Source organism: Netta rufina (assembly GCF_964035555.1).
Source record: "Netta rufina genome assembly, chromosome: 10".
In the NCBI taxonomy this organism is placed as follows: domain Eukaryota; kingdom Metazoa; phylum Chordata; class Aves; order Anseriformes; family Anatidae; genus Netta; species Netta rufina.
The window spans coordinates 14930716-14943375 of record NC_140133.1 but is presented as its reverse complement, the minus strand read 5'-3'; the positions used below and the strand labels follow the sequence as shown (position 1 = coordinate 14943375).

The 12660-nt window shown below is 36.4% G+C and overlaps 1 protein-coding gene across 2 annotated transcripts in view; it reads left to right on the top strand.

The window, feature by feature from the left end:
• The window catches only part of FHIT (fragile histidine triad diadenosine triphosphatase), a 564423-nt gene that overhangs the window by 57365 nt on the left and 494398 nt on the right, over positions 1 to 12660 (top strand). The window lies entirely within an intron of this gene.

Here is a 12660-nt window from a genome sequence, read left to right as displayed (position 1 = left end):
AAACTACTTGTCATGTTTTAAAGAATGTATTGTTTGTCTTATTTTTGACAAACACAGCCTTTGGCATTCACAACTTGTGCTTTCCATGAATGCAATTCATTGGCAAAATTAAATGTTCTGATCTTTGTGAGAAGTAGGACAGTACTGGGCAAACTAACTTGAACACAGAATGCTACAGACTTTCTGTAATACAAATAAAGTGTTTTCTAGACAAAAATGTTGAAAGAAAAATATCTGACAATGGAAATATTTCATTTTGGAAGTCTAAATAATATTTGATAGGCTAGCATTATTTTGTGCTTTCTTCTACAGGAATTTCCTGCTGAAATTATGATTAAGGTGTTAGTTCAAAGGTGAAAAGGTGCAATTCATAATGAAGCCTGCTCAGCATATTTGGAAGTCTAAAATGCACCTTGGCTTTAATTCAGCAAAAGACTTGGTTTGTTTTTAAACTGCAGTAACTGATATTTGTAAGAAATTATTACACAGATTTAGGTACTTACAGACTATAGCAGATTAATTATAAATACATTGTTATAGCTTTTAAAAAAATATTAAATTACCATAGGATACGGTCATAAATTATTCCACAGGAATATATTATATGCATGTGCTTTGTTCACTAATAATATACAAGCAACTTTAAGAGACACTGTGGCTATTACTCGTTGCTACCAGCATTTTAGGATTAGAGTTGGTATATAGCTTTCATTAAAGGTATTAAAATCAAGGGCCGCAATATGTGTTATGTTTAAGAATCTGTATTTTGTGTAGGTCTGCAATCAAGTTTAGAGTAAATATTGGCAATACAAGTATTCCAATGAAACGTTAGATATCTGTCATAGTGAACTTGAGATGTGCACATTGAAAATAATGTATTTTAAGTTACTGGAATAATGCAGAAAGGACAGTGGAAAATATGGAGAGTTCCTTACTGTGTGTTTCTTTTGTGACCATGGGTGAGGGAAGCACGAGATATCCACGGGGATATTTTAGAGAGTTTATTTGTTAATTAAAAATGGTTATGCTTCCTTCTTGACTCAGTGTGATTTTTTGAATCCTGTTAAATATTCTACATGAGATATAAAACATTGCCTTGCAAGTAATCATTCTGTAGTCTAGGGGGAGATTGTTGTCCCTGCTGATTAGGCTGCATAAAATAGGGGACATTTAACTCTTTTTGGGGTGGAATTCCAGTAGTGCGGAGAATGGTGATTTCTCTCAGGATTTAAATAATAAAACCAGTGTTCTGCACATGTGTTTTCACCAGGTGAGAGAGAATCAAACGCAAATGTAGTAACTGTGACAAGTGACGATATGATGATGCTCAAGAGTTTGTTTAATGCCTTTGAGAATTAGGGAAGAGAAGGCACAGCCAGCTCTGTTCCAAAGAAAGGAACTGCAAAACAAAGGAAAACATATGGATGATCAATAACAGTTAGAAAATAGAAGGCACACAGGACACGGAAGAGGAAAGGACAAGGAAATACCAAGCAGGAGGGCAGGCAGGATGAACTTAGAGGTGTGGACCGGAGGTACAGGCTGCTATATGATAGGAGATGCTTGTTTAGATTATAATGATTAGCAATTGTGTGACTGGTAGCACAGCTTACTCTTGTACATTTTATGAACTAAAGGCGAGCTCAATTTTAAAACAGAAATTTTGCAGTGATAAAATTCACTAGTCAAGAAGTCTTAACATTTTTTTTTCAAAGAACTGTCATGCTAAGATAAAAATATAATCTAAGGATAACAACCGTGTGTGCCTTTTTGCAACATGTAGTAAGGCAACTTATGAAATAAGATATTGTCTTTGATTTAGTATGCACTGCTTGTTATGAAGTACACAAAGCATACAATATGATTAAATTTTGTGAGAGGTCATATAATTAGATTTATTTAGATTGTTGTCTAATGTTAATGAATTACATTTTGTATTGGAATTCTGTTCTAGGTTTTGCTGCAGGATTGCAATTTATTAATTGTATCTAAAGGGTTAATTAAAGTTTTGGTGATAGCCAATGTTGATGTGCAAGTCCCTGGCTAAAGCCTGTGCTTGTTTGTTGCTTTGTTTTAGTTCACATTCTGTTAATTATGGCAGTGTGATAGCTTCCTGAAATTACGTTTAATGAAACTACATTCCTGATAGTAGCACTGCTTTAATTGCATCTGAAACTTCTGTTAAAAGATGTGACTGGGAGTGGTGTGGAGATGAATATCTTAGTTGTTTCAGTGTTTATATGGCATTTCATTTGCTTAACCAGATTTCATCCTGAATGTGAATTTGTATAATATTGACTCGTTATGGTTTTGCAGTGGAGAGGCGATGTACAGTTCTCTGAAGGTTTTGTAGAAAGCTTTCTCCTTTTTTGGAAAGCTTTATAAGACCAGATGCGCTTTTTTTTTTTTTCTTTCCTTTTTTCTGATTACTAAAAACATGGGTATTGCAGCTTTAAGGAAAAGAAATCAAGCACCAAATCTGCTGATGTATTTTCATCTTTTTTTAAAACTTTTTTTTCCATTTACTTTTGAAATCCTGCTGCTCCTACTAAATATTGGTATGTACATGAGATAGCATTGAGATAAATGTCAGACTTTGTTAATCTTTGGGAAGGAGAATGGAGAAAAAACAGTAGGAAGGGTTTTCAATGTTCATTTAGGAATCTTTCAACTCTGATTTTTTTTTTTTTGAGTTAAAGCAGATAATTGGTGCGATTATAGCTGTTGTTCTGGGATGTAAAAAGTATTAGATTGTTTTGCAGAGGTCATTATTTTAAACACTTTTTTCTTCTGCTCATGTTCTACTGGCTTTATAAACACAAACATAGACTGCTCGATATTAAAAAGCTTTCATGGGAAAGAAATGGCTGCAATGTCTTTAGCCTAGATGGTGCTTATGGATTTGATGTTCTTTAACAGCTGTTATTTGTATTAGCTTTGATTACCAGTATAGCGTCGTCATTATAAACTACTTCATAATAATATAATGTTATATGTAAGAATACCTTTATAGAGGAGTTGCTTTGTGCTTATTTTATCACATGGGAAGCGAGTTGTGGGCAAGATACAGAACATAAAACGCATATTTCTAAGTTTCAATAATTGGTAGTTTAGTAGAAATAAAATGGGTTAAAGTAAGAACACAAATCTCATGAAAATTCCAATTTGACAGAAACTGGGAGTTTTATTTCACAAGACAGTGGCTACAATATATTAATATGAATTTCTTTAATTGCCAACTGCTGATGTTTATTTTTCCTGAGCTGATGCCTGGCTTTAGTGGAAGCAGAAAGCAGTCAGAAGCAGGTTTTGTGCTCACAAACTTACTGACAAGTAGTATGTTACAATAGTTGCCTTCAGGGCAAAATAAATCAAGCATCTGCTTACCCTACACTATAATTGGTATTTACATGTAAACTTTTGATTAATAGCATGTACTTGTGATTATGCTGTGTTGTTAGTAGTAGCTTCCAGAAATAAGACTTAAACCTGGGAAAGATTTTACTTGTTTCCACAGTTTCATGTTGAATTCAATGAGGTATTTGGGCTCCAAATGAAGTACAACTATATGAAAAGATGTATTTGAAAGAAATATCAGCCAATGGCACTAAATTCCACAGGCTTTATAGATTCTATTTATTTAGCCTACTGAATTCATTTCCATAGGATGTTTTGACTGGAAGTGTTCTTGTCTGTTCAGGTTCTCCTAAATTTCTCTAAGCTAGAATGCTTAGAAAAACTGTCTTTTGATTTGGTACTGTGCTTATTGATATATACACTGTGTTGGTGTCTCAGATTTTCAGGCCAAGTCTACAGGATTTATTGGATTTCAAAATACTGCTGCAGTGGCTTAGACTACTTTTATGTGAGATTTTGAAAATAATAACTGTGACTTAATTTTATGTAAAATTATAGATAGGAAGAAAATTTTTTAATTATACCTCTCTCTTCCATACTGTTTTTCTTCTTTATTGTATTAAAAAACATCAAAAACAAAACAAACAAAACCCAAGAACAACAAAAAAACAAACCTTTAGTGTTGCTTTTAAGTATAAAATGCATTCTAATATACCTTTCGGTCTACGAATATGCGGTGCTGGATATCAGATATCAGCAGAAAATATTACTGACCCATTCTTAATATTTGATGTGAAAGTAAGGAATCTGAAAAATGAACATTAGCAAACTCATATGAATGAGTGTATTTAAAATTACTGTATTGAGGTGGCTTAACTTATTATCTTAGACACAAAGATGCCCAATTTATTTTATTGTACTTTAAAAAAATAATAAATGTTTATGCCTTCTCAGTCTCTTGTATGTTATAAAAATCTAATTTGAAACAGTTTTTAAGTGGTATCCTGAATCCCCAACTTTTATTAACAACAGTAAGATTATTGGCTACTGGAAGAGTATTTGAGTTCAATATTAAATATTCTGTTTTAGAAGAACATTTATGGAGTGAAATGAATACTCTGATTCCTTCCCATAATTAATAATTTTGTCATGTGCCTTCTGCGTGCCTCTTCAGTAACCATGACTCACCTTAATACCAGTGTTTGACATTAGAAGCCTCTCTAGAGAGGAAGAAAATCATTCAGAAATGAGCTAGATAAAGGTTATTAAACCAACACTTTAAATTCTAGTCCTGCACGTTTTCCTTTACCCCCTAATTAAATGCCAAGAACAGCAATGTGGAATTCTTCTTGTATGCATATGCTGAATATACCTTTATAGAAGGGAGAATAACCCACAGGGAACTGAAACTTGTTTCCAGCAGTTGCATCCTCTTGCTTGTGTGTATTTGGAATGCTGTTCTTCAAAAATAGTGGAAGAAATCTTGGCAACTGAGTCTCCTTAAAACTACATTGTGAAGTCCCTATGATTCTTTTCTAACTCTTTCTTGTACGACTCAGGTTTTTGGCTTAAGTTGTCTTATTGACTTCAGTGGTACTATTTGTATAAGTAAAGGAGAACTCCATGAGTACAGTTCGTGAGGTTGGGTCGATACTGTGTATATACATCACTGCTTACAAACCTCGCATTTGTCATCTCCCAGAACACTATAGGACTAACTTGAATATCAATATGAATGCTATGTGGAACAGCTTATTCATTTTTCTAAATGACTGAGACCTCTGCAGAAGTGTAGCTGGCAGTTTGAGGGATGTGATTCTCCACCTTTCCTCTGTGATTCTCTGCTCTTGTGAGACCTCACCTGGGGCACTGTGTTCATTCAGCTCTTGAGCCCTCAGAACACGGACCTGTTGGAGCAGATCCTGGGGAGGGCTATGAGGATGATCAAGGGTCTGGAGCACCTCTCCAGTGAAGACAGGCTGAGAGAGTTGGGGTTGTTCAGCCTGAAGAAGGCTCTGGGGAGACCTTATAGCAGCCTGCCAGTACCTAAAGGGAATCTGGAGAGGAGGGGACTCTGTGTCAGGGAGTGTAATGATGTAGATAAGGGGTAACATTTTAGAACTAGAAGAGGGTAGGTTTAATTCAGATATTAGGAAGAAAGCAGTGATAATTTGCAGTGTTATCATTCTCACTTGCAGTGCATGACCCTAATGAGGCCAGGTCCTTTCAATTAGCAAGATGATGGTGTTAAATCCCTCACTATTATGCTCTTTTGGCCAGACTCTGCTGATGATTTATGGAATATTACATAGGTTGGCCATTAAAGTCTAATTCCTTCAGTAAAAATTTAACACAAACTTCTTTTCCCAGCTGATAGAACTATCTGCATCTTTCTTAACCCTTTTTCTCAACACTGTGTATCAAATTAATACTTTGTAAAAATATAAAAGGTCTCTGGATGTTTAGTTTCTTGTACTGAGTTTTTCAGTGAACTTTACATAATATTTTAACTTTCAGAAGTGGTAAACAGGTAATTCAACTTAGCTAACTGCAGGTGCTATTTTGGATATTTAGTGCTTACTGGAAAGTTTCCAAATAATTATAACATCTCTAAAAGCTTTAGAATCCTCAAAATGCTCTAATACTTTATATTAATTAATAGTTTAATTATATTAATTAAATTAATTAATTATTTAATTAATTTAATTAATTAATACTTTAATACTTTAACTCTTTATCAGCAGTCCTGGCTATCGTGGGAGGTCCCAATCGACTGGCGGCTAGCAAACGTGACGCCCATCTACAAGAAGGGCTGGAGGGCAGACCCGGGAAACTACAGGCCTGTCAGTTTGACCTCAGTGCCAGGAAAGCTCATGGAGCAGATCCTCCTGAGAGTCATCATGCAGCACTTGCAGGGGAAGCAGGCGATCAGGCCCAGTCAGCATGGCTTTATGAAAGGCAGGTCATGCCTGACGAACCTGATCTCCTTCTATGACAGAGTGACGCGCTGGGTGGATGAGGGAAAGGCTGTGGATGTGGTCTACCTTGACTTCAGCAAGGCTTTTGACACCGTCTCCCACAGCATTCTCCTCAAGAAACTGGCTGCTCTTGGCTTGGACTGGCGCATGCTTCGTTGGGTTAGAAACTGGCTGGATAGCCGGGCCCAAAGAGTCGTGGTGAATGGAGCCAAGTCCAGTTGGAGGCCAGTCACTAGTGGCGTCCCCCAGGGCTCGGTGCTGGGGCCGGTCCTCTTTAATATCTTCATCGATGATCTGGACGAGGGCATCGAGTGCACCCTCAGTAAGTTCGCAGATGACACCAAGTTAGGTGCGTGTGTCGATCTGCTTGAGGGTAAGAAAGCTCTGCAGGAGGATCTGGATAGGCTGCACCGATGGGCTGAGGTCAACTGCATGAAGTTCAACAAGGCCAAGTGCCGGGTCCTGCACCTGGGGCGCAATAACCCCAAGCAGAGCTACAGGCTGGGAGAGGAATGGTTGGAGAGCTGCCAGGCAGAGAAGGACCTGGGAGTGATGGTGGATAGTCGGCTGAATATGAGCCAGCAGTGTGCTCAGGTGGCCAAGAAGGCCAACGGCATCCTGGCTTGTATCAGGAACGGTGTGACCAGCAGGGCTAGGGAGGTGATCGTCCCCCTGTACTCAGCTCTGGTGAGGCCGCACCTCGAGTACTGTGTTCAGTTTTGGGCCCCTCGCTACAAGAAGGACATGGAGGTGCTTGAGCGGGTGCAGAGAAGGGCGACGAAGCTGGTGAGGGGCCTGGAGAACAAGTCCTACGAGGAGCGGCTGAGGGAGCTGGGCTTGTTCAGCCTGGAGAAGAGGAGGCTCAGGGGCGACCTTATCGCTCTTTATAGGTACCTCAAGGGAGGCTGTAGCGAGGTGGGGGTTGGCCTGTTCTCCCACGTGCCTGGTGACAGGACAAGGGGGAATGGGCTTAAGTTGAGCCAGGGGAGTTTTAGGTTAGATGTTAGGAAGAACTTCTTTACTGAAAGGGTTGTGAGGCACTGGAACAGGCTGCCCAGGGAAGTGGTGGAGTCACCATCCCTGGAGGTCTTTAAAAGACGTTTAGATGTAGAGCTTAGAGAAATGGTTTAGTGGGGACTGTTAGCGTTAGGTCAGAGGTTGGACTCGATGACCGTGAGGTCTCTTCCAACCTAGAAAATTCTGTGATTCTGTGATTCTGTGATACTGTGCTGTTATTTGTCCAGAGTAACTAACGCTCTTTTCTCCGTTCTCATGAGAAAAAGAGTGGTTTGTAACAAGGACTGATCAGTTAAATGGAGATCACTTAATGTTTGTGCTACTTCTGTACATTTCATAATACTGCAATTAAAAGAATTATTTTTAAAAGATCCTTATTAAATTCTAGTAAGTATTGTTCCACTGCAAGTAGAACCATGTTCAGAAATGAATTATTTTTTCTCTATCACCCATTTAAAATCTCTGAACACATTTCACTTTTTAAGGATAAGTTTTCTGTTACATGTTTTTTTTTTTTTTTTTTTTTTTTTTTTTTTTTTTTTTTTTTTTTTTTTTTTTTTTAATTAAAAACAAACCCGTAACAGTCTCGCAAGTCCCCATAATCACAAAACAAACGGGACCTGGCTTCACAATGCCTCATCATCATACAGCAAGGGTCGTAGCTATGAAAGTTTGTTTATAGTCATGTTCCTACTATGCTTTTTTCTATGATCTTTGTCCTTGCATTTCAGTTGTTTCTTGACCTTATCCCTCTGCTGCAACCTCTTCCTCACATCTCCTTGCCCTAAAGTTAGCTTGGTTGTCTGCCATGAATCCCATATCATCCCTCCCTCTGTTATTTTTGTCTTCATGTCTTTGTTGGTCCCTGACCATCAAATCCTTCTGACAGCCTCTTAATTCATTGTTGCTCTAAAAGGAAAAAGTCAGGGAGAAAGGTTCCAGTTTAAGTAATGGAGAATATCTGTGAGAAAGAGGAATGAGGAAAAAAGGTAAAAATAGGAGTCACACTGGAGCTACACCTAAAGGACCATTCCTACAATAAAGATATTAGTACTTCCAATCGGAAAGGCATGGGGAAAAAAGAGCAAACTGAACAACATGATACTTTTGAATATCTTTACAATGGAATTTGGATGTAATTAAAGGGTTTAATCTAGCACTGAATGGAAAGGAGGAAAAAAAATTAGGTTGTATACTGAGTTCTTCATCGCTAGGTTATTATCAAATTATTTTTATCCTTTACTCTGAGGAAAGAGGAAGGAAATTGTTTATTTTTACACTTCTGTGAAAAGGCAGAAATCTTGTGGTTTCTTTCATGTGGTTGAATCCTGTTCTGTGTATTTACAAGTATTTTTGATCCAGAACAAGATAAGGCAATGCATGCATTTTAGTGGTAGGATACGATGATGCTGTCCTAACAGGGATCATGCTACCGAATGCTACCAATGAGCCCATCTCCCATCATATAGAATAGCTGATGTTATGCAATTCTCTTGTCGTGGATTAAGTGCAGATACTATACCTACTTTTTCAACAAGAGAATGCACTGTGGATCAGAGGGCAAAAATAAGATACAGCAAGCATAGGAGCAAACTGTTTCCCACGCATGAACTTCTCTGTACAGTTCCCACTAACCAGTTCAGTAATTATAAAATTCCTGGAAATGTTGAGATCAAAGGAAGTAACGGTTTTAAGAATACGATCAGTTTTCCTTCTAAGAAAAACTTGTCTTTTCAGAAAAGCCCTTTGAACTTCTGTTCCACTAGAGATCTAGTCTTGTCCTTGAAAACTGCATTATATTTTAGGATCTCCTGTCTGTCCATATATTACTACCCACATCTCATTTCCTATGCTAATGTTGTCCCTGATGATGGCAACTTCTGTCCTGCACTTGCTTAATACTATTCTTTTAACCTAACCAATTATCCAGTTCAGAAGTTACCTGAAGAAATGGATGTTACAGTTATTAGGAGTATATTTATTTGCAAGGCTAAATAAATTTGTTTCTCTTAATGCACTAGGAATTGAACAAAGGACTGTGATTTTCACTCAGGTGCAAACAACTCTCTAGTCACCTCTTAGTCTGAAAACCCATCAAGTAACTGCTCTCAGAATACTCCTTTCGGCACTTATTCTGGTTCTGTTCTTGGGTTTTGTCAGTGTGTGTTTTTGTTTCACTGAAACATAAACTTGAACATGACTCACTAAATAAAAACTATACTTGCACCTACTGACATCCCCAAGAAATTGTATGAATGTTGGTGGTATAGCTTCTTTATGGTCCTGAGGTGCAACTGTGGGTAATGGGTGGTGACCCATAACTCAGTCTGTACACAAGGTACATAATTCATTGGTCTTAGGTGGCAGCTCAGCTCTTACATCCAGTAGTATTACTTACGTGTATAAGGTAGTATAGAATTAAATATACTGGTAAGCACCTTTTGTGATTTTATGTCATGCTGCCATTTATACTTCAGAATGGTAAATGCATCTACAGTTATGGAACTGTCTGTATTGAAATTCGTCTGCATCTCTTTAACAGTGGTATCTTGGAGGTCTTAACCCTGTGTAGGCTTCAGCTTTGTGAAAACAACTGCATCTCTGTAGCAAGGATGTTTTTTTTTTCAGTTTCTATTAAACTTCTCATCTGCCTATTGCCGTTTCTTGACTAAGCTATCCTGTTTGGTTTTGTGTTTACAAATAATCTGATATAGCAGGTTTAGTCCCTGATTAGGCTTAGAATACTAAAAATGATAATATGGCATTCCAAAGGTAAGCTTTAACCAAAATGACAGTTTCCTTAATTGACAATTTTTCTTATTAGAAGTTTTCAAGGAACATGAAAAACAGTAGGAGAAAAAAAGTTGAGAATTATGAAAATCTAGAATTTGTTTTTGTTTTCCCCTCATAGGCATGGCTTATTAAAAAAAAAAAAAAAAGAAAAAAAAAGTTTAGTTTAGATCTTGAAATCCAGACAGTATTTGGCAATAACCAATGGAAGTACCAAGGATAAAAATCATACTTTCCCTATATAAATCAGAACAAGAGAAATATCTTGTAAAATAATACTGTATATATGTGCTGCTTTTCTTTACATCTAAAGTAGCCAGTGCTACTTTTGTCTCCTTCATATTTCAGCTTTCAATTAGATGCTTGTCAAAACAGGTGGATAAATGGAGCAGAAACAAATATCAGGGGTCATGTCTTTACTTGTTTGTTTCCCAGTTTAACATCTATGAATATAAATATTCTAATTTCATTTTCTTGAGTAAGTGTACAGATTTTTTGTTTTAAAAAAAGGTTGCTGTCTCCTTATTTTAAGAATAAATACTGAATCTTGTTTCCTTTGTGGAAAGACTATACTGTAATGCTAATTTTTAAATCACGATGTTTCTTTTGAAAGACCTTACCCAAGTGTGGTTATGGTGTTCTGCTCCCTGGGTCATTATGATTGTTTAGTGCAGTAGGAAACTTGCAGCTTTATTACTGCTCTTTGTCTCTTCAAATTGATGTAATTTGCTTAAAATCAACTTCCATGATGTGCAAGAATTGAAGGCATTAATTCTAAAACTTCTTAGTGCTATTTTTAGATATTTGTTTTGTATTCATGTGTATCTCTTTTCACATTGTTCTGCTTTGTTGTCAAATAAAGAGAAAAAAGCTACACTGCAGTGTCATCATTATCGATATCTTAGGAGTGTTAATGATCAGTTAAAGATGAAAAATTGAGAAATAACTTTTCATTAAAAACATATTTCACTTATGCAATGTAAAATTTGGGAAAGGCTCTGATTCTGTGAATAGTATTTATTATTGTTGCACCAGTATCTGTATCATGCTCCACATTTCACATTTCTGATTTTATGTTCAAAACGAGTAGCGTCTCCTAATATTTCTGTGCTTCCTACTGGATATTTGTTGGATTAACAGAAGGTGTTTAATTGCAAGCGAAGCCTATCTCACATGTAATAAAGTATTTTTTTTAATAAATCTTACTCTTTCATAATGCTAAAAAAAAAAAAAAAAAAGCAAGCTACAAACACTGATTATAAGGCATCTATAAAGCAATCTTTTAATAAGATGAGTGAGAGCAGTGAAATAATGAAGTGTGAGGATGTGGAACAGTTTTCATAACTGCGTTTCTAATTTTATTCAATATATACAACAAGAAGGAGGATAATGCCTGGCATTTTATGCAGAATAAATATGAGAGAATTTGGTCATTAACCTGCTACAAAACATAGATGGTGTCAGATGACATATATACTTAAAAATAATGGAAAAAAAAAGGTTTTCCATTCTGATTTCTAAGTGATTCTGAGTAAGTTGGGAAAGAAGTCCAAGGAGACTTGGGGAAAACGCTAAAAATAGCATCTGTGGGGAGGGAGAGGGAACAAAAAAAACCCATGTTAATTGATGATGTACCTGATGGTTCTTAATGGGGAGGAGAGTGGGAACCCAATCATTGAGGCCTTAATGAATAGTGAAAATTACTTGATTGAAAATAGTATATGTTGACTCCTCACCCAACTCTGACTTCTTAGGCTCTATTCAAGTTTGTTACGTGCAACTCATTTGACTGCCTTTTAGGAAGCCCATTCTTCAACAGAGTTTTATAACATGATTTTTTAATTTTATTTTTATGTTTTATTTATTTATTTTTTAACAACAGCCTATTGCAGAGAAATATGGCAAAAATCATTGTGTATAAGGGTGTGTGTGGAATTGTGGAATAACCTAAGATGTAGTGGTACATGAATTTCTCTTGCATCTTGTAAGTGCTCTTCATATTACTGATCATTTGAGCAATGCTGTTAATGAACTTACAGAATCCTGCAGCAGTAGATTGACTAGCCTGGTAATAGTTTTAATTTCACAAAGATAAAAGGTAGTAATACTGCCTCTTCCCTGAAAATCCTTACATACAAGTTTCTGCAGGATTCACTTCCATGACAGTGGAATAAGCAATGAATGTTGTGGCTTGGTGGCCAAAAAAAAATGAAAAAAGATGTTATATGACAAATTACTTTTTTTTTTCCTTTTGTGTAAATACTCCATTTATTTTCTTTCATAATATGGATTAAGGTATACAAGGTGAATCAGCTTTAACCAGTACTGAATGTTTTTTATTAATGAAAACCTATTCTTTTATGTCTTACTGTTAAATATAGTGTGCATTATGCACTGGGTACGCGTCTCACTTCCTTGTATGGCATTGGTAATGTTAAATTAATATCTATTCTTGTCAAGGTATGCAGTCAGATTTACATAATTAGTCTGTTGTTGCTTTGAGCTTTTTTTGCAAAGG